This window comes from Castor canadensis, chromosome 10, assembly GCF_047511655.1.
Source record: "Castor canadensis chromosome 10, mCasCan1.hap1v2, whole genome shotgun sequence".
Taxonomy (NCBI): Eukaryota; Metazoa; Chordata; class Mammalia; order Rodentia; family Castoridae; genus Castor; species Castor canadensis.
The window spans coordinates 88,862,441-88,885,712 of NC_133395.1; the positions used below are offsets into that span (position 1 = coordinate 88,862,441).

The 23,272-nt window shown below is 67.8% G+C and overlaps 11 non-coding genes across 11 annotated transcripts; all 11 read left to right on the forward strand.

Annotated features, from left to right (window-relative positions):
- The first annotated feature begins 264 nt into the window (after positions 1–264).
- LOC141413541 (5S ribosomal RNA) lies at positions 265–383 on the forward strand. Its single transcript, XR_012438332.1, has one exon. It is a non-coding gene; the product is annotated as a 5S ribosomal RNA (ribosomal RNA).
- Positions 384–2,524: 2,141 nt separating this feature from the next.
- LOC141412885 (5S ribosomal RNA) lies at positions 2,525–2,643 on the forward strand. Its single transcript, XR_012437727.1, has one exon. It is a non-coding gene; the product is annotated as a 5S ribosomal RNA (ribosomal RNA).
- Positions 2,644–4,788: 2,145 nt separating this feature from the next.
- LOC141412103 (5S ribosomal RNA) lies at positions 4,789–4,907 on the forward strand. Its single transcript, XR_012436942.1, has one exon. It is a non-coding gene; the product is annotated as a 5S ribosomal RNA (ribosomal RNA).
- Positions 4,908–7,048: 2,141 nt separating this feature from the next.
- Positions 7,049–7,167, forward strand: LOC141412104 (5S ribosomal RNA). Its single transcript, XR_012436943.1, has one exon. It is a non-coding gene; the product is annotated as a 5S ribosomal RNA (ribosomal RNA).
- A 2,144-nt stretch (positions 7,168–9,311) lies between these two features.
- LOC141412105 (5S ribosomal RNA) lies at positions 9,312–9,430 on the forward strand. The gene has a single exon (XR_012436944.1). It is a non-coding gene; the product is annotated as a 5S ribosomal RNA (ribosomal RNA).
- A 2,143-nt stretch (positions 9,431–11,573) lies between these two features.
- Positions 11,574–11,692, forward strand: LOC141411659 (5S ribosomal RNA). Its single transcript, XR_012436499.1, has one exon. It is a non-coding gene; the product is annotated as a 5S ribosomal RNA (ribosomal RNA).
- A 2,141-nt stretch (positions 11,693–13,833) lies between these two features.
- LOC141412886 (5S ribosomal RNA) lies at positions 13,834–13,952 on the forward strand. The gene has a single exon (XR_012437728.1). It is a non-coding gene; the product is annotated as a 5S ribosomal RNA (ribosomal RNA).
- A 2,145-nt stretch (positions 13,953–16,097) lies between these two features.
- Positions 16,098–16,216, forward strand: LOC141412106 (5S ribosomal RNA). The gene has a single exon (XR_012436945.1). It is a non-coding gene; the product is annotated as a 5S ribosomal RNA (ribosomal RNA).
- Positions 16,217–18,357: 2,141 nt separating this feature from the next.
- Positions 18,358–18,476, forward strand: LOC141412107 (5S ribosomal RNA). The gene has a single exon (XR_012436946.1). It is a non-coding gene; the product is annotated as a 5S ribosomal RNA (ribosomal RNA).
- A 2,144-nt stretch (positions 18,477–20,620) lies between these two features.
- Positions 20,621–20,739, forward strand: LOC141412109 (5S ribosomal RNA). The gene has a single exon (XR_012436948.1). It is a non-coding gene; the product is annotated as a 5S ribosomal RNA (ribosomal RNA).
- A 2,142-nt stretch (positions 20,740–22,881) lies between these two features.
- LOC141412110 (5S ribosomal RNA) lies at positions 22,882–23,000 on the forward strand. Its single transcript, XR_012436949.1, has one exon. It is a non-coding gene; the product is annotated as a 5S ribosomal RNA (ribosomal RNA).
- The last annotated feature ends 272 nt before the right edge of the window (positions 23,001–23,272 follow it).

Below are 23,272 nucleotides of genomic sequence, written 5' to 3' on the forward strand. Positions count from 1 at the left end.
AGAAGAACAAGCGCCCGAGAGCACTGAGAAATTTTCCCCCGAGAAAACTTGACCCTCGTCCTGGCAGCAGGACACCTCGGGAAGAAAGCCACCCAGCGGCCACCTGGGCGAGACCGGCTGCCCGAGCAGGCGCGCGGGGCCTCTGGCCGCTGGCCCCGGGCTGCCAGCCCCCACCCGGACTCCCAGCCGTGCCAGGAGAGCAGCGTGGAGACGCACGCCGGGGCCCTCGGCAGGCTCTTGGGGCTCCCGGAAGCGGCGGCTAGCGTCTACGGCCATACCACCCTGAACGCGCCCGATCTCGTCTGATCTCGGAAGCTAAGCAGGGTCGGGCCTGGTTAGTACTTGGATGGGAGACCGCCTGGGAATACCAGGTGCTGTAGGCCTTTGCTCCTCCCTCCCTCGCTGCTCCTTTTGTCTTCGGGGACTTCGCCACCACCGCCCCACCACCACCACCACCCCCAGCACCACCACCACCACCACCACAACGACCCACCGTGACCACGACCCCGACCCCGTCCGGGCCACCCGCCAGACCCACGCACACCGAATCCTCACAGCTACGTCCCCGAATCCTCTCCCCTCCCCACACTCTCCTGGGGCGCGCGCCCGCGACACGGGTCACCAGCGAGGTTGGTCCCAGGCCACGTTGGGGACCGCTCCCCAACTGCCCTCCAGGCGGGCGGGGAGGGACGTGCGGAAGCCATGAGAAAGTGGGTCCTGCACCCCAGCGGGCCCCACAGCGGGACGCGCCACACCTGGGCTCGCCACAAGGTGGTGCACTGGGTCCAGGGCAAGACGCCAGGGGACAGAGAAGCAGGGAGCCTCAGTCGGGTGCTGCTCCACGTCGCGCTCCGTCGCTCAACCCAAGACAGGGCAGCCAGCGCGCGACCTCTACGTGGGATCCCGCCTCCCACGGCAGAGCCTGCGGTCACAGGGACAGAGGGCGCAGGCCGCCAGAGCTCCGGATGCCAGCGGCAGCTCCCCGTCCCGCTCAAAGGGAGGGAGGGCCGCCGCTGGCGCCCAGTCGCCTGTGCCACCCTCCGGGTCTCAAAGCACTCCTCAGTCAGCTCAAGGACCGGGGCCACCTGGCCTTCGGGGTCACATGGGCTTGGGCACGACGGAAGGGACCGCTTGCCCCCGTGGAACAGACATTCTCCCCGTGGACAACCTCAGGTGCCGGGACCCTCTGCTCCGCCTTGGAAAACCCACCTTCTGCAATGTATGCCCAACGCAATCAGGCCGAGCAGATTGACCCCCTCGGCCCGGCCCCAGTGTGTGATGGGGCTCTGTGCGTGAGGGCTTGCTCTTCCCCACCTACACCAGGCACGGCATCTAACACACACACACACACACACACACACCACGCAGAGACACCCAGACCACGCACGCACGCACGGGGACGCACCCTCCTCTCCCCCACCCCACACACGAGCAGCCGAAGGACAAGAGGGTATGGCTGGGGCCTGAGCGGGAACAAGCGAAGCCTTGGTTTGCGGCCCCTCGGCCAACTGCATCAGGATTTTTGTCTGGGCTCGGAGGCCAGAGGATCTCTGCCATTTGCTAGCAGGGCCAGGGATGGCAGGAGGGTGGGTACGGGGCTCAGCCAGGGCCAGTTCTGCTGGCACGATCCTGTAGCACGTGGCCGCGTAGCACGGGGCCGGGTCTGAAGGAGGCCAAGCAGGGGCACAAGACCCAGCAGCGGCACAGGGAAGAGGCCCAGGGCACCCAGGAGCAGACGAGACCCGGGAGTCGTGCGTGCTTGGCGTGGCCGCGGGCCCCGTGACGCCCGAGGACTCGAGTGCTCAGCCCCGTGTAGTGGCCGCGAAGGCCTGCCTGGGAGAAACGCCCCGGGAGGCCGGCAGGAACCCGGGATCGGAAGGGATGTGGAGGGGCCCCGGGTCGGAGGAGATGGCTTTGGCTGTGTTTGGTTTTGTTTCTTCTTCCCAAGATCCCGGGTGTGAAAGGGGCCAGAGGTGAAGTCCTGGGCTGGAAAGCCTCACGATTCAGCCCCGCAGCCCCAGGCCCTGAGTGTGGAGGAGGGCGGAGCGGGTCGGCGAAGGGCGCGGCTGCCGTTTTCCTGATGGGCTGGAGGGGCAGTGGCGCTTTCCGGACGAAGAGGACCGGAAGGGTCCCCGAGACCTCCGCTGGGAGCCACGCACCCACCCAAGGATACGGCTCCAGGAGGCGACGGAGGAGGGCGGCTGCTTGCCCTGGCCCGAGCTGTGCGTCCCCCGCCTTGGCCACAGCAGTGGACATTCCCAGAAGAACAAGCGCCCGAGAGCACTGAGAAATTTTCCCCCGAGAAAACTTGACCCTCGTCCTGGCAGCAGGACACCTCGGGAAGAAAGCCACCCAGCGGCCACCTGGGCGAGACCGGCTGCCCGAGCAGGCGCGCGGGGCCTCTGGCCGCTGGCCCCGGGCTGCCAGCCCCCACCCGGACTCCCAGCCGTGCCAGGAGAGCAGCGTGGAGACGCACGCCGGGGCCCTCGGCAGGCTCTTGGGGCTCCCGGAGGCGGCGGCTAGCGTCTACGGCCATACCACCCTGAACGAGCCTGATCTCGTCTGATCTCGGAAGCTAAGCAGGGTCGGGCCTGGTTAGTACTTGGATGGGAGACCGCCTGGGAATACCGGGTGCTGTAGGCTTTTGCTCCTCCCTCCCTCGCTGCTCCTTTTGTCTTCGGGGACTTCGCCACCACCCCCCCCACCACCACCACCACCCCCAGCACCACCACCACCACCACCACCACAACGACCCACCGTGACCACGACCCCGACCCCGTCCGGGCCACCCGCCAGACCCACGCACACCGAATCCTCACAGCTACGTCCCCGAATCCTCTCCCCTCCCCACACTCTCCTGGGGCGCGCGCCCGCGACACGGGTCACCAGCGAGGTTGGTCCCAGGCCACGTTGGGGACCGCTCCCCAACTGCCCTCCAGGCGGGCGGGGAGGGACGTGCGGAAGCCATGAGAAAGTGGGTCCTGCACCCCAGCGGGCCCCACAGCGGGACGCGCCACACCTGGGCTCGCCACAAGGTGGTGCACTGGGTCCAGGGCAAGACGCCAGGGGACAGAGAAGCAGGGAGCCTCAGTCGGGTGCTGCTCCACGTCGCGCTCCGTCGCTCAACCCAAGACAGGGCAGCCAGCGCGCGACCTCTACGTGGGATCCCGCCTCCCACGGCAGAGCCTGCGGTCACAGGGACAGAGGGCGCAGGCCGCCAGAGCTCCGGATGCCAGCGGCAGCTCCCCGTCCCGCTCAAAGGGAGGGAGGGCCGCCGCTGGCGCCCAGTCGCCTGTGCCACCCTCCGGGTCTCAAAGCACTCCTCAGTCAGCTCAAGGACCGGGGCCACCTGGCCTTCGGGGTCACATGGGCTTGGGCACGACGGAAGGGACCGCTTGCCCCCGTGGAACAGACATTCTCCCCGTGGACAACCTCAGGTGCCGGGACCCTCTGCTCCGCCTTGGAAAACCCACCTTCTGCAATGTATGCCCAACGCAATCAGGCCGAGCAGATTGACCCCCTCGGCCCGGCCCCAGTGTGTGATGGGGCTCTGTGCGTGAGGGCTTGCTCTTCCCCACCTACACCAGGCACGGCATCTAACACACACACACACACACACACACACCACGCAGAGACACCCAGACCACGCACGCACGCACGGGGACGCACCCTCCTCTCCCCCACCCCACACACGAGCAGCCGAAGGACAAGAGGGTATGGCTGGGGCCTGAGCGGGAACAAGCGAAGCCTTGGTTTGCGGCCCCTCGGCCAACTGCATCAGGATTTTTGTCTGGGCTCGGAGGCCAGAGGATCTCTGCCATTTGCTAGCAGGGCCAGGGATGGCAGGAGGGTGGGTACGGGGCTCAGCCAGGGCCAGTTCTGCTGGCACGATCCTGTAGCACGTGGCCGCGTAGCACGGGGCCGGGTCTGAAGGAGGCCAAGCAGGGGCACAAGACCCAGCAGCGGCACAGGGAAGAGGCCCAGGGCACCCAGGAGCAGACGAGACCCGGGAGTCGTGCGTGCTTGGCGTGGCCGCGGGCCCCGTGACGCCCGAGGACTCGAGTGCTCAGCCCCGTGTAGTGGCCGCGAAGGCCTGCCTGGGAGAAACGCCCCGGGAGGCCGGCAGGAACCCGGGATCGGAAGGGATGTGGAGGGGCCCCGGGTCGGAGGAGATGGCTTTGGCTGTGTTTGGTTTTGTTTCTTCTTCCCAAGATCCCGGGTGTGAAAGGGGCCAGAGGTGAAGTCCTGGGCTGGAAAGCCTCACGATTCAGCCCCGCAGCCCCAGGCCCTGAGTGTGGAGGAGGGCGGAGCGGGTCGGCGAAGGGCGCGGCTGCCGTTTTCCTGATGGGCTGGAGGGGCAGTGGCGCTTTCCGGACGAAGAGGACCGGAAGGGTCCCCGAGACCTCCGCTGGGAGCCACGCACCCACCCAAGGATACGGCTCCAGGAGGCGACGGAGGAGGGCGGCTGCTTGCCCTGGCCCGAGCTGTGCGTCCCCCGCCTTGGCCACAGCAGTGGACATTCCCAGAAGAACAAGCGCCCGAGAGCACTGAGAAATTTTCCCCCGAGAAAACTTGACCCTCGTCCTGGCAGCAGGACACCTCGGGAAGAAAGCCACCCAGCGGCCACCTGGGCGAGACCGGCTGCCCGAGCAGGCGCGCGGGGCCTCTGGCCGCTGGCCCCGGGCTGCCAGCCCCCACCCGGACTCCCAGCCGTGCCAGGAGAGCAGCGTGGAGACGCACGCCGGGGCCCTCGGCAGGCTCTTGGGGCTCCCGGAGGCGGCGGCTAGCGTCTACGGCCATACCACCCTGAACGCGCCCGATCTCGTCTGATCTCGGAAGCTAAGCAGGGTCGGGCCTGGTTAGTACTTGGATGGGAGACCGCCTGGGAATACCGGGTGCTGTAGGCTTTTGCTCCTCCCTCCCTCGCTGCTCCTTTTGTCTTCGGGGACTTCGCCACCACCCCCCCACCACCACCACCACCCCCAGCACCACCACCACCACCACCACCACAATGACCCACCGTGACCACGACCCCGACCCCGTCCGGGCCACCCGCCAGACCCACGCACACCGAATCCTCACAGCTACGTCCCCGAATCCTCTCCCCTCCCCACACTCTCCTGGGGCGCGCGCCCGCGACACGGGTCACCAGCGAGGTTGGTCCCAGGCCACGTTGGGGACCGCTCCCCAACTGCCCTCCAGGCGGGCGGGGAGGGACGTGCGGAAGCCATGAGAAAGTGGGTCCTGCACCCCAGCGGGCCCCACAGCGGGACGCGCCACACCTGGGCTCGCCACAAGGTGGTGCACTGGGTCCAGGGCAAGACGCCAGGGGACAGAGAAGCAGGGAGCCTCAGTCGGGTGCTGCTCCACGTCGCGCTCCGTCGCTCAACCCAAGACAGGGCAGCCAGCGCGCGACCTCTACGTGGGATCCCGCCTCCCACGGCAGAGCCTGCGGTCACAGGGACAGAGGGCGCAGGCCGCCAGAGCTCCGGATGCCAGCGGCAGCTCCCCGTCCCGCTCAAAGGGAGGGAGGGCCGCCGCTGGCGCCCAGTCGCCTGTGCCACCCTCCGGGTCTCAAAGCACTCCTCAGTCAGCTCAAGGACCGGGGCCACCTGGCCTTCGGGGTCACATGGGCTTGGGCACGACGGAAGGGACCGCTTGCCCCCGTGGAACAGACATTCTCCCCGTGGACAACCTCAGGTGCCGGGACCCTCTGCTCCGCCTTGGAAAACCCACCTTCTGCAATGTATGCCCAACGCAATCAGGCCGAGCAGATTGACCCCCTCGGCCCGGCCCCAGTGTGTGATGGGGCTCTGTGCGTGAGGGCTTGCTCTTCCCCACCTACACCAGGCACGGCATCTAACACACACACACACACACACACACACCACGCAGAGACACCCAGACCACGCACGCACGCACGGGGACGCACCCTCCTCTCCCCCACCCCACACACGAGCAGCCGAAGGACAAGAGGGTATGGCTGGGGCCTGAGCGGGAACAAGCGAAGCCTTGGTTTGCGGCCCCTCGGCCAACTGCATCAGGATTTTTGTCTGGGCTCGGAGGCCAGAGGATCTCTGCCATTTGCTAGCAGGGCCAGGGATGGCAGGAGGGTGGGTACGGGGCTCAGCCAGGGCCAGTTCTGCTGGCACGATCCTGTAGCACGTGGCCGCGTAGCACGGGGCCGGGTCTGAAGGAGGCCAAGCAGGGGCACAAGACCCAGCAGCGGCACAGGGAAGAGGCCCAGGGCACCCAGGAGCAGACGAGACCCGGGAGTCGTGCGTGCTTGGCGTGGCCGCGGGCCCCGTGACGCCCGAGGACTCGAGTGCTCAGCCCCGTGTAGTGGCCGCGAAGGCCTGCCTGGGAGAAACGCCCCGGGAGGCCGGCAGGAACCCGGGATCGGAAGGGATGTGGAGGGGCCCCGGGTCGGAGGAGATGGCTTTGGCTGTGTTTGGTTTTGTTTCTTCTTCCCAAGATCCCGGGTGTGAAAGGGGCCAGAGGTGAAGTCCTGGGCTGGAAAGCCTCACGATTCAGCCCCGCAGCCCCAGGCCCTGAGTGTGGAGGAGGGCGGAGCGGGTCGGCGAAGGGCGCGGCTGCCGTTTTCCTGATGGGCTGGAGGGGCAGTGGCGCTTTCCGGACGAAGAGGACCGGAAGGGTCCCCGAGACCTCCGCTGGGAGCCACGCACCCACCCAAGGATACGGCTCCAGGAGGCGACGGAGGAGGGCGGCTGCTTGCCCTGGCCCGAGCTGTGCGTCCCCCGCCTTGGCCACAGCAGTGGACATTCCCAGAACAAGCGCCCGAGAGCACTGAGAAATTTTCCCCCGAGAAAACTTGACCCTCGTCCTGGCAGCAGGACACCTCGGGAAGAAAGCCACCCAGCGGCCACCTGGGCGAGACCGGCTGCCCGAGCAGGCGCGCGGGGCCTCTGGCCGCTGGCCCCGGGCTGCCAGCCCCCACCCGGACTCCCAGCCGTGCCAGGAGAGCAGCGTGGAGACGCACGCCGGGGCCCTCGGCAGGCTCTTGGGGCTCCCGGAGGCGGCGGCTAGCGTCTACGGCCATACCACCCTGAACGCGCCCGATCTCGTCTGATCTCGGAAGCTAAGCAGGGTCGGGCCTGGTTAGTACTTGGATGGGAGACCGCCTGGGAATACCGGGTGCTGTAGGCTTTTGCTCCTCCCTCCCTCGCTGCTCCTTTTGTCTTCGGGGACTTCGCCACCACCCCCCCACCACCACCACCACCCCCAGCACCACCACCACCACCACCACCACAACGACCCACCGTGACCACGACCCCGACCCCGTCCGGGCCACCCGCCAGACCCACGCACACCGAATCCTCACAGCTACGTCCCCGAATCCTCTCCCCTCCCCACACTCTCCTGGGGCGCGCGCCCGCGACACGGGTCACCAGCGAGGTTGGTCCCAGGCCACGTTGGGGACCGCTCCCCAACTGCCCTCCAGGCGGGCGGGGAGGGACGTGCGGAAGCCATGAGAAAGTGGGTCCTGCACCCCAGCGGGCCCCACAGCGGGACGCGCCACACCTGGGCTCGCCACAAGGTGGTGCACTGGGTCCAGGGCAAGACGCCAGGGGACAGAGAAGCAGGGAGCCTCAGTCGGGTGCTGCTCCACGTTGCGCTCCGTCGCTCAACCCAAGACAGGGCAGCCAGCGCGCGACCTCTACGTGGGATCCCGCCTCCCACGGCAGAGCCTGCGGTCACAGGGACAGAGGGCGCAGGCCGCCAGAGCTCCGGATGCCAGCGGCAGCTCCCCGTCCCGCTCAAAGGGAGGGAGGGCCGCCGCTGGCGCCCAGTCGCCTGTGCCACCCTCCGGGTCTCAAAGCACTCCTCAGTCAGCTCAAGGACCGGGGCCACCTGGCCTTCGGGGTCACATGGGCTTGGGCACGACGGAAGGGACCGCTTGCCCCCGTGGAACAGACATTCTCCCCGTGGACAACCTCAGGTGCCGGGACCCTCTGCTCCGCCTTGGAAAACCCACCTTCTGCAATGTATGCCCAACGCAATCAGGCCGAGCAGATTGACCCCCTCGGCCCGGCCCCAGTGTGTGATGGGGCTCTGTGCGTGAGGGCTTGCTCTTCCCCACCTACACCAGGCACGGCATCTAACACACACACACAGACACACACACACCACGCAGAGACACCCAGACCACGCACGCACGCACGGGGACGCACCCTCCTCTCCCCCACCCCACACACGAGCAGCCGAAGGACAAGAGGGTATGGCTGGGGCCTGAGCGGGAACAAGCGAAGCCTTGGTTTGCGGCCCCTCGGCCAACTGCATCAGGATTTTTGTCTGGGCTCGGAGGCCAGAGGATCTCTGCCATTTGCTAGCAGGGCCAGGGATGGCAGGAGGGTGGGTACGGGGCTCAGCCAGGGCCAGTTCTGCTGGCACGATCCTGTAGCACGTGGCCGCGTAGCACGGGGCCGGGTCTGAAGGAGGCCAAGCAGGGGCACAAGACCCAGCAGCGGCACAGGGAAGAGGCCCAGGGCACCCAGGAGCAGACGAGACCCGGGAGTCGTGCGTGCTTGGCGTGGCCGCGGGCCCCGTGACGCCCGAGGACTCGAGTGCTCAGCCCCGTGTAGTGGCCGCGAAGGCCTGCCTGGGAGAAACGCCCCGGGAGGCCGGCAGGAACCCGGGATCGGAAGGGATGTGGAGGGGCCCCGGGTCGGAGGAGATGGCTTTGGCTGTGTTTGGTTTTGTTTCTTCTTCCCAAGATCCCGGGTGTGAAAGGGGCCAGAGGTGAAGTCCTGGGCTGGAAAGCCTCACCATTCAGCCCCGCAGCCCCAGGCCCTGAGTGTGGAGGAGGGCGGAGCGGGTCGGCGAAGGGCGCGGCTGCCGTTTTCCTGATGGGCTGGAGGGGCAGTGGCGCTTTCCGGACGAAGAGGACCGGAAGGGTCCCCGAGACCTCCGCTGGGAGCCACGCACCCACCCAAGGATACGGCTCCAGGAGGCGACGGAGGAGGGCGGCTGCTTGCCCTGGCCCGAGCTGTGCGTCCCCCGCCTTGGCCACAGCAGTGGACATTCCCAGAAGAACAAGCGCCCGAGAGCACTGAGAAATTTTCCCCCGAGAAAACTTGACCCTCGTCCTGGCAGCAGGACACCTCGGGAAGAAAGCCACCCAGCGGCCACCTGGGCGAGACCGGCTGCCCGAGCAGGCGCGCGGGGCCTCTGGCCGCTGGCCCCGGGCTGCCAGCCCCCACCCGGACTCCCAGCCGTGCCAGGAGAGCAGCGTGGAGACGCACGCCGGGGCCCTCGGCAGGCTCTTGGGGCTCCCGGAGGCGGCGGCTAGCGTCTACGGCCATACCACCCTGAACGCGCCCGATCTCGTCTGATCTCGGAAGCTAAGCAGGGTCGGGCCTGGTTAGTACTTGGATGGGAGACCGCCTGGGAATACCGGGTGCTGTAGGCTTTTGCTCCTCCCTCCCTCGCTGCTCCTTTTGTCTTCGGGGACTTCGCCACCACCCCCCCCACCACCACCACCACCCCCAGCACCACCACCACCACCACCACCACAACGACCCACCGTGACCACGACCCCGACCCCGTCCGGGCCACCCGCCAGACCCACGCACACCGAATCCTCACAGCTACGTCCCCGAATCCTCTCCCCTCCCCACACTCTCCTGGGGCGCGCGCCCGCGACACGGGTCACCAGCGAGGTTGGTCCCAGGCCACGTTGGGGACCGCTCCCCAACTGCCCTCCAGGCGGGCGGGGAGGGACGTGCGGAAGCCATGAGAAAGTGGGTCCTGCACCCCAGCGGGCCCCACAGCGGGATGCGCCACACCTGGGCTCGCCACAAGGTGGTGCACTGGGTCCAGGGCAAGACGCCAGGGGACAGAGAAGCAGGGAGCCTCAGTCGGGTGCTGCTCCACGTCGCGCTCCGTCGCTCAACCCAAGACAGGGCAGCCAGCGCGCGACCTCTACGTGGGATCCCGCCTCCCACGGCAGAGCCTGCGGTCACAGGGACAGAGGGCGCAGGCCGCCAGAGCTCCGGATGCCAGCGGCAGCTCCCCGTCCCGCTCAAAGGGAGGGAGGGCCGCCGCTGGCGCCCAGTCGCCTGTGCCACCCTCCGGGTCTCAAAGCACTCCTCAGTCAGCTCAAGGACCGGGGCCACCTGGCCTTCGGGGTCACATGGGCTTGGGCACGACGGAAGGGACCGCTTGCCCCCGTGGAACAGACATTCTCCCCGTGGACAACCTCAGGTGCCGGGACCCTCTGCTCCGCCTTGGAAAACCCACCTTCTGCAATGTATGCCCAACGCAATCAGGCCGAGCAGATTGACCCCCTCGGCCCGGCCCCAGTGTGTGATGGGGCTCTGTGCGTGAGGGCTTGCTCTTCCCCACCTACACCAGGCACGGCATCTAACACACACACACACACACACACACCACGCAGAGACACCCAGACCACGCACGCACGCACGGGGACGCACCCTCCTCTCCCCCACCCCACACACGAGCAGCCGAAGGACAAGAGGGTATGGCTGGGGCCTGAGCGGGAACAAGCGAAGCCTTGGTTTGCGGCCCCTCGGCCAACTGCATCAGGATTTTTGTCTGGGCTCGGAGGCCAGAGGATCTCTGCCATTTGCTAGCAGGGCCAGGGATGGCAGGAGGGTGGGTACGGGGCTCAGCCAGGGCCAGTTCTGCTGGCACGATCCTGTAGCACGTGGCCGCGTAGCACGGGGCCGGGTCTGAAGGAGGCCAAGCAGGGGCACAAGACCCAGCAGCGGCACAGGGAAGAGGCCCAGGGCACCCAGGAGCAGACGAGACCCGGGAGTCGTGCGTGCTTGGCGTGGCCGCGGGCCCCGTGACGCCCGAGGACTCGAGTGCTCAGCCCCGTGTAGTGGCCGCGAAGGCCTGCCTGGGAGAAACGCCCCGGGAGGCCGGCAGGAACCCGGGATCGGAAGGGATGTGGAGGGGCCCCGGGTCGGAGGAGATGGCTTTGGCTGTGTTTGGTTTTGTTTCTTCTTCCCAAGATCCCGGGTGTGAAAGGGGCCAGAGGTGAAGTCCTGGGCTGGAAAGCCTCACGATTCAGCCCCGCAGCCCCAGGCCCTGAGTGTGGAGGAGGGCGGAGCGGGTCGGCGAAGGGCGCGGCTGCCGTTTTCCTGATGGGCTGGAGGGGCAGTGGCGCTTTCCGGACGAAGAGGACCGGAAGGGTCCCCGAGACCTCCGCTGGGAGCCACGCACCCACCCAAGGATACGGCTCCAGGAGGCGACGGAGGAGGGCGGCTGCTTGCCCTGGCCCGAGCTGTGCGTCCCCCGCCTTGGCCACAGCAGTGGACATTCCCAGAAGAACAAGCGCCCGAGAGCACTGAGAAATTTTCCCCCGAGAAAACTTGACCCTCGTCCTGGCAGCAGGACACCTCGGGAAGAAAGCCACCCAGCGGCCACCTGGGCGAGACCGGCTGCCCGAGCAGGCGCGCGGGGCCTCTGGCCGCTGGCCCCGGGCTGCCAGCCCCCACCCGGACTCCCAGCCGTGCCAGGAGAGCAGCGTGGAGACGCACGCCGGGGCCCTCGGCAGGCTCTTGGGGCTCCCGGAAGCGGCGGCTAGCGTCTACGGCCATACCACCCTGAACGCGCCCGATCTCGTCTGATCTCGGAAGCTAAGCAGGGTCGGGCCTGGTTAGTACTTGGATGGGAGACCGCCTGGGAATACCAGGTGCTGTAGGCCTTTGCTCCTCCCTCCCTCGCTGCTCCTTTTGTCTTCGGGGACTTCGCCACCACCCCCCCACCACCACCACCACCCCCAGCACCACCACCACCACCACCACAACGACCCACCGTGACCACGACCCCGACCCCGTCCGGGCCACCCGCCAGACCCACGCACACCGAATCCTCACAGCTACGTCCCCGAATCCTCTCCCCTCCCCACACTCTCCTGGGGCGCGCGCCCGCGACACGGGTCACCAGCGAGGTTGGTCCCAGGCCACGTTGGGGACCGCTCCCCAACTGCCCTCCAGGCGGGCGGGGAGGGACGTGCGGAAGCCATGAGAAAGTGGGTCCTGCACCCCAGCGGGCCCCACAGCGGGACGCGCCACACCTGGGCTCGCCACAAGGTGGTGCACTGGGTCCAGGGCAAGACGCCAGGGGACAGAGAAGCAGGGAGCCTCAGTCGGGTGCTGCTCCACGTCGCGCTCCGTCGCTCAACCCAAGACAGGGCAGCCAGCGCGCGACCTCTACGTGGGATCCCGCCTCCCACGGCAGAGCCTGCGGTCACAGGGACAGAGGGCGCAGGCCGCCAGAGCTCCGGATGCCAGCGGCAGCTCCCCGTCCCGCTCAAAGGGAGGGAGGGCCGCCGCTGGCGCCCAGTCGCCTGTGCCACCCTCCGGGTCTCAAAGCACTCCTCAGTCAGCTCAAGGACCGGGGCCACCTGGCCTTCGGGGTCACATGGGCTTGGGCACGACGGAAGGGACCGCTTGCCCCCGTGGAACAGACATTCTCCCCGTGGACAACCTCAGGTGCCGGGACCCTCTGCTCCGCCTTGGAAAACCCACCTTCTGCAATGTATGCCCAACGCAATCAGGCCGAGCAGATTGACCCCCTCGGCCCGGCCCCAGTGTGTGATGGGGCTCTGTGCGTGAGGGCTTGCTCTTCCCCACCTACACCAGGCACGGCATCTAACACACACACACACACACACACACACCACGCAGAGACACCCAGACCACGCACGCACGCACGGGGACGCACCCTCCTCTCCCCCACCCCACACACGAGCAGCCGAAGGACAAGAGGGTATGGCTGGGGCCTGAGCGGGAACAAGCGAAGCCTTGGTTTGCGGCCCCTCGGCCAACTGCATCAGGATTTTTGTCTGGGCTCGGAGGCCAGAGGATCTCTGCCATTTGCTAGCAGGGCCAGGGATGGCAGGAGGGTGGGTACGGGGCTCAGCCAGGGCCAGTTCTGCTGGCACGATCCTGTAGCACGTGGCCGCGTAGCACGGGGCCGGGTCTGAAGGAGGCCAAGCAGGGGCACAAGACCCAGCAGCGGCACAGGGAAGAGGCCCAGGGCACCCAGGAGCAGACGAGACCCGGGAGTCGTGCGTGCTTGGCGTGGCCGCGGGCCCCGTGACGCCCGAGGACTCGAGTGCTCAGCCCCGTGTAGTGGCCGCGAAGGCCTGCCTGGGAGAAACGCCCCGGGAGGCCGGCAGGAACCCGGGATCGGAAGGGATGTGGAGGGGCCCCGGGTCGGAGGAGATGGCTTTGGCTGTGTTTGGTTTTGTTTCTTCTTCCCAAGATCCCGGGTGTGAAAGGGGCCAGAGGTGAAGTCCTGGGCTGGAAAGCCTCACGATTCAGCCCCGCAGCCCCAGGCCCTGAGTGTGGAGGAGGGCGGAGCGGGTCGGCGAAGGGCGCGGCTGCCGTTTTCCTGATGGGCTGGAGGGGCAGTGGCGCTTTCCGGACGAAGAGGACCGGAAGGGTCCCCGAGACCTCCGCTGGGAGCCACGCACCCACCCAAGGATACGGCTCCAGGAGGCGACGGAGGAGGGCGGCTGCTTGCCCTGGCCCGAGCTGTGCGTCCCCCGCCTTGGCCACAGCAGTGGACATTCCCAGAAGAACAAGCGCCCGAGAGCACTGAGAAATTTTCCCCCGAGAAAACTTGACCCTCGTCCTGGCAGCAGGACACCTCGGGAAGAAAGCCACCCAGCGGCCACCTGGGCGAGACCGGCTGCCCGAGCAGGCGCGCGGGGCCTCTGGCCGCTGGCCCCGGGCTGCCAGCCCCCACCCGGACTCCCAGCCGTGCCAGGAGAGCAGCGTGGAGACGCACGCCGGGGCCCTCGGCAGGCTCTTGGGGCTCCCGGAGGCGGCGGCTAGCGTCTACGGCCATACCACCCTGAACGAGCCTGATCTCGTCTGATCTCGGAAGCTAAGCAGGGTCGGGCCTGGTTAGTACTTGGATGGGAGACCGCCTGGGAATACCGGGTGCTGTAGGCTTTTGCTCCTCCCTCCCTCGCTGCTCCTTTTGTCTTCGGGGACTTCGCCACCACCCCCCCCACCACCACCACCACCCCCAGCACCACCACCACCACCACCACCACAACGACCCACCGTGACCACGACCCCGACCCCGTCCGGGCCACCCGCCAGACCCACGCACACCGAATCCTCACAGCTACGTCCCCGAATCCTCTCCCCTCCCCACACTCTCCTGGGGCGCGCGCCCGCGACACGGGTCACCAGCGAGGTTGGTCCCAGGCCACGTTGGGGACCGCTCCCCAACTGCCCTCCAGGCGGGCGGGGAGGGACGTGCGGAAGCCATGAGAAAGTGGGTCCTGCACCCCAGCGGGCCCCACAGCGGGACGCGCCACACCTGGGCTCGCCACAAGGTGGTGCACTGGGTCCAGGGCAAGACGCCAGGGGACAGAGAAGCAGGGAGCCTCAGTCGGGTGCTGCTCCACGTCGCGCTCCGTCGCTCAACCCAAGACAGGGCAGCCAGCGCGCGACCTCTACGTGGGATCCCGCCTCCCACGGCAGAGCCTGCGGTCACAGGGACAGAGGGCGCAGGCTGCCAGAGCTCCGGATGCCAGCGGCAGCTCCCCGTCCCGCTCAAAGGGAGGGAGGGCCGCCGCTGGCGCCCAGTCGCCTGTGCCACCCTCCGGGTCTCAAAGCACTCCTCAGTCAGCTCAAGGACCGGGGCCACCTGGCCTTCGGGGTCACATGGGCTTGGGCACGACGGAAGGGACCGCTTGCCCCCGTGGAACAGACATTCTCCCCGTGGACAACCTCAGGTGCCGGGACCCTCTGCTCCGCCTTGGAAAACCCACCTTCTGCAATGTATGCCCAACGCAATCAGGCCGAGCAGATTGACCCCCTCGGCCCGGCCCCAGTGTGTGATGGGGCTCTGTGCGTGAGGGCTTGCTCTTCCCCACCTACACCAGGCACGGCATCTAACACACACACACACACACACACACACCACGCAGAGACACCCAGACCACGCACGCACGCACGGGGACGCACCCTCCTCTCCCCCACCCCACACACGAGCAGCCGAAGGACAAGAGGGTATGGCTGGGGCCTGAGCGGGAACAAGCGAAGCCTTGGTTTGCGGCCCCTCGGCCAACTGCATCAGGATTTTTGTCTGGGCTCGGAGGCCAGAGGATCTCTGCCATTTGCTAGCAGGGCCAGGGATGGCAGGAGGGTGGGTACGGGGCTCAGCCAGGGCCAGTTCTGCTGGCACGATCCTGTAGCACGTGGCCGCGTAGCACGGGGCCGGGTCTGAAGGAGGCCAAGCAGGGGCACAAGACCCAGCAGCGGCACAGGGAAGAGGCCCAGGGCACCCAGGAGCAGACGAGACCCGGGAGTCGTGCGTGCTTGGCGTGGCCGCGGGCCCCGTGACGCCCGAGGACTCGAGTGCTCAGCCCCGTGTAGTGGCCGCGAAGGCCTGCCTGGGAGAAACGCCCCGGGAGGCCGGCAGGAACCCGGGATCGGAAGGGATGTGGAGGGGCCCCGGGTCGGAGGAGATGGCTTTGGCTGTGTTTGGTTTTGTTTCTTCTTCCCAAGATCCCGGGTGTGAAAGGGGCCAGAGGTGAAGTCCTGGGCTGGAAAGCCTCACGATTCAGCCCCGCAGCCCCAGGCCCTGAGTGTGGAGGAGGGCGGAGCGGGTCGGCGAAGGGCGCGGCTGCCGTTTTCCTGATGGGCTGGAGGGGCAGTGGCGCTTTCCGGACGAAGAGGACCGGAAGGGTCCCCGAGACCTCCGCTGGGAGCCACGCACCCACCCAAGGATACGGCTCCAGGAGGCGACGGAGGAGGGCGGCTGCTTGCCCTGGCCCGAGCTGTGCGTCCCCCGCCTTGGCCACAGCAGTGGACATTCCCAGAAGAACAAGCGCCCGAGAGCACTGAGAAATTTTCCCCCGAGAAAACTTGACCCTCGTCCTGGCAGCAGGACACCTCGGGAAGAAAGCCACCCAGCGGCCACCTGGGCGAGACCGGCTGCCCGAGCAGGCGCGCGGGGCCTCTGGCCGCTGGCCCCGGGCTGCCAGCCCCCACCCGGACTCCCAGCCGTGCCAGGAGAGCAGCGTGGAGACGCACGCCGGGGCCCTCGGCAGGCTCTTGGGGCTCCCGGAGGCGGCGGCTAGCGTCTACGGCCATACCACCCTGAACGCGCCCGATCTCGTCTGATCTCGGAAGCTAAGCAGGGTCGGGCCTGGTTAGTACTTGGATGGGAGACCGCCTGGGAATACCGGGTGCTGTAGGCTTTTGCTCCTCCCTCCCTCGCTGCTCCTTTTGTCTTCGGGGACTTCGCCACCACCCCCCCACCACCACCACCACCCCCAGCACCACCACCACCACCACCACCACAATGACCCACCGTGACCACGACCCCGACCCCGTCCGGGCCACCCGCCAGACCCACGCACACCGAATCCTCACAGCTACGTCCCCGAATCCTCTCCCCTCCCCACACTCTCCTGGGGCGCGCGCCCGCGACACGGGTCACCAGCGAGGTTGGTCCCAGGCCACGTTGGGGACCGCTCCCCAACTGCCCTCCAGGCGGGCGGGGAGGGACGTGCGGAAGCCATGAGAAAGTGGGTCCTGCACCCCAGCGGGCCCCACAGCGGGACGCGCCACACCTGGGCTCGCCACAAGGTGGTGCACTGGGTCCAGGGCAAGACGCCAGGGGACAGAGAAGCAGGGAGCCTCAGTCGGGTGCTGCTCCACGTCGCGCTCCGTCGCTCAACCCAAGACAGGGCAGCCAGCGCGCGACCTCTACGTGGGATCCCGCCTCCCACGGCAGAGCCTGCGGTCACAGGGACAGAGGGCGCAGGCCGCCAGAGCTCCGGATGCCAGCGGCAGCTCCCCGTCCCGCTCAAAGGGAGGGAGGGCCGCCGCTGGCGCCCAGTCGCCTGTGCCACCCTCCGGGTCTCAAAGCACTCCTCAGTCAGCTCAAGGACCGGGGCCACCTGGCCTTCGGGGTCACATGGGCTTGGGCACGACGGAAGGGACCGCTTGCCCCCGTGGAACAGACATTCTCCCCGTGGACAACCTCAGGTGCCGGGACCCTCTGCTCCGCCTTGGAAAACCCACCTTCTGCAATGTATGCCCAACGCAATCAGGCCGAGCAGATTGACCCCCTCGGCCCGGCCCCAGTGTGTGATGGGGCTCTGTGCGTGAGGGCTTGCTCTTCCCCACCTACACCAGGCACGGCATCTAACACACACACACACACACACACACACCACGCAGAGACACCCAGACCACGCACGCACGCACGGGGACGCACCCTCCTCTCCCCCACCCCACACACGAGCAGCCGAAGGACAAGAGGGTATGGCTGGGGCCTGAGCGGGAACAAGCGAAGCCTTGGTTTGCGGCCCCTCGGCCAACTGCATCAGGATTTTTGTCTGGGCTCGGAGGCCAGAGGATCTCTGCCATTTGCTAGCAGGGCCAGGGATGGCAGGAGGGTGGGTACGGGGCTCAGCCAGGGCCAGTTCTGCTGGCACGATCCTGTAGCACGTGGCCGCGTAGCACGGGGCCGGGTCTGAAGGAGGCCAAGCAGGGGCACAAGACCCAGCAGCGGCACAGGGAAGAGGCCCAGGGCACCCAGGAGCAGACGAGACCCGGGAGTCGTGCGTGCTTGGCGTGGCCGCGGGCCCCGTGACGCCTGAGGACTCGAGTGCTCAGCCCCGTGTAGTGGCCGCGAAGGCCTGCCTGGGAGAAACGCCCCGGGAGGCCGGCAGGAACCCGGGATCGGAAGGGATGTGGAGGGGCCCCGGGTCGGAGGAGATGGCTTTGGCTGTGTTTGGTTTTGTTTCTTCTTCCCAAGATCCCGGGTGTGAAAGGGGCCAGAGGTGAAGTCCTGGGCTGGAAAGCCTCACGATTCAGCCCCGCAGCCCCAGGCCCTGAGTGTGGAGGAGGGCGGAGCGGGTCGGCGAAGGGCGCGGCTGCCGTTTTCCTGATGGGCTGGAGGGGCAGTGGCGCTTTCCGGACGAAGAGGACCGGAAGGGTCCCCGAGACCTCCGCTGGGAGCCACGCACCCACCCAAGGATACGGCTCCAGGAGGCGACGGAGGAGGGCGGCTGCTTGCCCTGGCCCGAGCTGTGCGTCCCCCGCCTTGGCCACAGCAGTGGACATTCCCAGAACAAGCGCCCGAGAGCACTGAGAAATTTTCCCCCGAGAAAACTTGACCCTCGTCCTGGCAGCAGGACACCTCGGGAAGAAAGCCACCCAGCGGCCACCTGGGCGAGACCGGCTGCCCGAGCAGGCGCGCGGGGCCTCTGGCCGCTGGCCCCGGGCTGCCAGCCCCCACCCGGACTCCCAGCCGTGCCAGGAGAGCAGCGTGGAGACGCACGCCGGGGCCCTCGGCAGGCTCTTGGGGCTCCCGGAGGCGGCGGCTAGCGTCTACGGCCATACCACCCTGAACGCGCCCGATCTCGTCTGATCTCGGAAGCTAAGCAGGGTCGGGCCTGGTTAGTACTTGGATGGGAGACCGCCTGGGAATACCGGGTGCTGTAGGCTTTTGCTCCTCCCTCCCTCGCTGCTCCTTTTGTCTTCGGGGACTTCGCCACCACCCCCCCACCACCACCACCACCCCCAGCACCACCACCACCACCACCACCACAACGACCCACCGTGACCACGACCCCGACCCCGTCCGGGCCACCCGCCAGACCCACGCACACCGAATCCTCACAGCTACGTCCCCGAATCCTCTCCCCTCCCCACACTCTCCTGGGGCGCGCGCCCGCGACACGGGTCACCAGCGAGGTTGGTCCCAGGCCACGTTGGGGACCGCTCCCCAACTGCCCTCCAGGCGGGCGGGGAGGGACGTGCGGAAGCCATGAGAAAGTGGGTCCTGCACCCCAGCGGGCCCCACAGCGGGACGCGCCACACCTGGGCTCGCCACAAGGTGGTGCACTGGGTCCAGGGCAAGACGCCAGGGGACAGAGAAGCAGGGAGCCTCAGTCGGGTGCTGCTCCACGTTGCGCTCCGTCGCTCAACCCAAGACAGGGCAGCCAGCGCGCGACCTCTACGTGGGATCCCGCCTCCCACGGCAGAGCCTGCGGTCACAGGGACAGAGGGCGCAGGCCGCCAGAGCTCCGGATGCCAGCGGCAGCTCCCCGTCCCGCTCAAAGGGAGGGAGGGCCGCCGCTGGCGCCCAGTCGCCTGTGCCACCCTCCGGGTCTCAAAGCACTCCTCAGTCAGCTCAAGGACCGGGGCCACCTGGCCTTCGGGGTCACATGGGCTTGGGCACGACGGAAGGGACCGCTTGCCCCCGTGGAACAGACATTCTCCCCGTGGACAACCTCAGGTGCCGGGACCCTCTGCTCCGCCTTGGAAAACCCACCTTCTGCAATGTATGCCCAACGCAATCAGGCCGAGCAGATTGACCCCCTCGGCCCGGCCCCAGTGTGTGATGGGGCTCTGTGCGTGAGGGCTTGCTCTTCCCCACCTACACCAGGCACGGCATCTAACACACACACACAGACACACACACACCACGCAGAGACACCCAGACCACGCACGCACGCACGGGGACGCACCCTCCTCTCCCCCACCCCACACACGAGCAGCCGAAGGACAAGAGGGTATGGCTGGGGCCTGAGCGGGAACAAGCGAAGCCTTGGTTTGCGGCCCCTCGGCCAACTGCATCAGGATTTTTGTCTGGGCTCGGAGGCCAGAGGATCTCTGCCATTTGCTAGCAGGGCCAGGGATGGCAGGAGGGTGGGTACGGGGCTCAGCCAGGGCCAGTTCTGCTGGCACGATCCTGTAGCACGTGGCCGCGTAGCACGGGGCCGGGTCTGAAGGAGGCCAAGCAGGGGCACAAGACCCAGCAGCGGCACAGGGAAGAGGCCCAGGGCACCCAGGAGCAGACGAGACCCGGGAGTCGTGCGTGCTTGGCGTGGCCGCGGGCCCCGTGACGCCCGAGGACTCGAGTGCTCAGCCCCGTGTAGTGGCCGCGAAGGCCTGCCTGGGAGAAACGCCCCGGGAGGCCGGCAGGAACCCGGGATCGGAAGGGATGTGGAGGGGCCCCGGGTCGGAGGAGATGGCTTTGGCTGTGTTTCGTTTTGTTTCTTCTTCCCAAGATCCCGGGTGTGAAAGGGGCCAGAGGTGAAGTCCTGGGCTGGAAAGCCTCACCATTCAGCCCCGCAGCCCCAGGCCCTGAGTGTGGAGGAGGGCGGAGCGGGTCGGCGAAGGGCGCGGCTGCCGTTTTCCTGATGGGCTGGAGGGGCAGTGGCGCTTTCCGGACGAAGAGGACCGGAAGGGTCCCCGAGACCTCCGCTGGGAGCCACGCACCCACCCAAGGATACGGCTCCAGGAGGCGACGGAGGAGGGCGGCTGCTTGCCCTGGCCCGAGCTGTGCGTCCCCCGCCTTGGCCACAGCAGTGGACATTCCCAGAAGAACAAGCGCCCGAGAGCACTGAGAAATTTTCCCCCGAGAAAACTTGACCCTCGTCCTGGCAGCAGGACACCTCGGGAAGAAAGCCACCCAGCGGCCACCTGGGCGAGACCGGCTGCCCGAGCAGGCGCGCGGGGCCTCTGGCCGCTGGCCCCGGGCTGCCAGCCCCCACCCGGACTCCCAGCCGTGCCAGGAGAGCAGCGTGGAGACGCACGCCGGGGCCCTCGGCAGGCTCTTGGGGCTCCCGGAGGCGGCGGCTAGCGTCTACGGCCATACCACCCTGAACGCGCCCGATCTCGTCTGATCTCGGAAGCTAAGCAGGGTCGGGCCTGGTTAGTACTTGGATGGGAGACCGCCTGGGAATACCGGGTGCTGTAGGCTTTTGCTCCTCCCTCCCTCGCTGCTCCTTTTGTCTTCGGGGACTTCGCCACCACCCCCCCCACCACCACCACCACCCCCAGCACCACCACCACCACCACCACCACAACGACCCACCGTGACCACGACCCCGACCCCGTCCGGGCCACCCGCCAGACCCACGCACACCGAATCCTCACAGCTACGTCCCCGAATCCTCTCCCCTCCCCACACTCTCCTGGGGCGCGCGCCCGCGACACGGGTCACCAGCGAGGTTGGTCCCAGGCCACGTTGGGGACCGCTCCCCAACTGCCCTCCAGGCGGGCGGGGAGGGACGTGCGGAAGCCATGAGAAAGTGGGTCCTGCACCCCAGCGGGCCCCACAGCGGGATGCGCCACACCTGGGCTCGCCACAAGGTGGTGCACTGGGTCCAGGGCAAGACGCCAGGGGACAGAGAAGCAGGGAGCCTCAGTCGGGTGCTGCTCCACGTCGCGCTCCGTCGCTCAACCCAAGACAGGGCAGCCAGCGCGCGACCTCTACGTGGGATCCCGCCTCCCACGGCAGAGCCTGCGGTCACAGGGACAGAGGGCGCAGGCCGCCAGAGCTCCGGATGCCAGCGGCAGCTCCCCGTCCCGCTCAAAGGGAGGGAGGGCCGCCGCTGGCGCCCAGTCGCCTGTGCCACCCTCCGGGTCTCAAAGCACTCCTCAGTCAGCTCAAGGACCGGGGCCACCTGGCCTTCGGGGTCACATGGGCTTGGGCACGACGGAAGGGACCGCTTGCCCCCGTGGAACAGACATTCTCCCCGTGGACAACCTCAGGTGCCGGGACCCTCTGCTCCGCCTTGGAAAACCCACCTTCTGCAATGTATGCCCAACGCAATCAGGCCGAGCAGATTGACCCCCTCGGCCCGGCCCCAGTGTGTGATGGGGCTCTGTGCGTGAGGGCTTGCTCTTCCCCACCTACACCAGGCACGGCATCTAACACACACACACACACACACACACCACGCAGAGACACCCAGACCACGCACGCACGCACGGGGACGCACCCTCCTCTCCCCCACCCCACACACGAGCAGCCGAAGGACAAGAGGGTATGGCTGGGGCCTGAGCGGGAACAAGCGAAGCCTTGGTTTGCGGCCCCTCGGCCAACTGCATCAGGATTTTTGTCTGGGCTCGGAGGCCAGAGGATCTCTGCCATTTGCTAGCAGGGCCAGGGATGGCAGGAGGGTGGGTACGGGGCTCAGCCAGGGCCAGTTCTGCTGGCACGATCCTGTAGCACGTGGCCGCGTAGCACGGGGCCGGGTCTGAAGGAGGCCAAGCAGGGGCACAAGACCCAGCAGCGGCACAGGGAAGAGGCCCAGGGCACCCAGGAGCAGACGAGACCCGGGAGTCGTGCGTGCTTGGCGTGGCCGCGGGCCCCGTGACGCCCGAGGACTCGAGTGCTCAGCCCCGTGTAGTGGCCGCGAAGGCCTGCCTGGGAGAAACGCCCGGGAGGCCGGCAGGAACCCGGGATCGGAAGGGATGTGGAGGGGCCCCGGGTCGGAGGAGATGGCTTTGGCTGTGTTTGGTTTTGTTTCTTCTTCCCAAGATCCCGGGTGTGAAAGGGGCCAGAGGTGAAGTCCTGGGCTGGAAAGCCTCACGATTCAGCCCCGCAGCCCCAGGCCCTGAGTGTGGAGGAGGGCGGAGCGGGTCGGCGAAGGGCGCGGCTGCCGTTTTCCTGATGGGCTGGAGGGGCAGTGGCGCTTTCCGGACGAAGAGGACCGGAAGGGTCCCCGAGACCTCCGCTGGGAGCCACGCACCCACCCAAGGATACGGCTCCAGGAGGCGACGGAGGAGGGCGGCTGCTTGCCCTGGCCCGAGCTGTGCTTCCCCCGCCTTGGCCACAGCAGTGGACATTCCCAGAAGAACAAGCGCCCGAGAGCACTGAGAAATTTTCCCCCGAGAAAACTTGACCCTCGTCCTGGCAGCAGGACACCTCGGGAAGAAAGCCACCCAGCGGCCACCTGGGCGAGACCGGCTGCCCGAGCAGGCGCGCGGGGCCTCTGGCCGCTGGCCCCGGGCTGCCAGCCCCCACCCGGACTCCCAGCCGTGCCAGGAGAGCAGCGTGGAGACGCACGCCGGGGCCCTCGGCAGGCTCTTGGGGCTCCCGGAGGCGGCGGCTAGCGTCTACGGCCATACCACCCTGAACGCGCCCGATCTCGTCTGATCTCGGAAGCTAAGCAGGGTCGGGCCTGGTTAGTACTTGGATGGGAGACCGCCTGGGAATACCGGGTGCTGTAGGCTTTTGCTCCTCCCTCCCTCGCTGCTCCTTTTGTCTTCGGGTCTTCGCCACCACCCCCCCCACCACCACCACCACCCCCAGCACCACCACCACCACCACCACCACAACGACCCACCGTGACCACGACCCCGACCCCGTCCGGGCCACCCGCCAGACCCACGCACACCGAATCCTCACAGCTACGTCCCCGAATCCTCTCCCCTCCCCACACTCTCCTGGGGCGCGCGCCCGCGACACGGGTCACCAGCGAGGTTGGTCCCAGGCCACGTTGGGG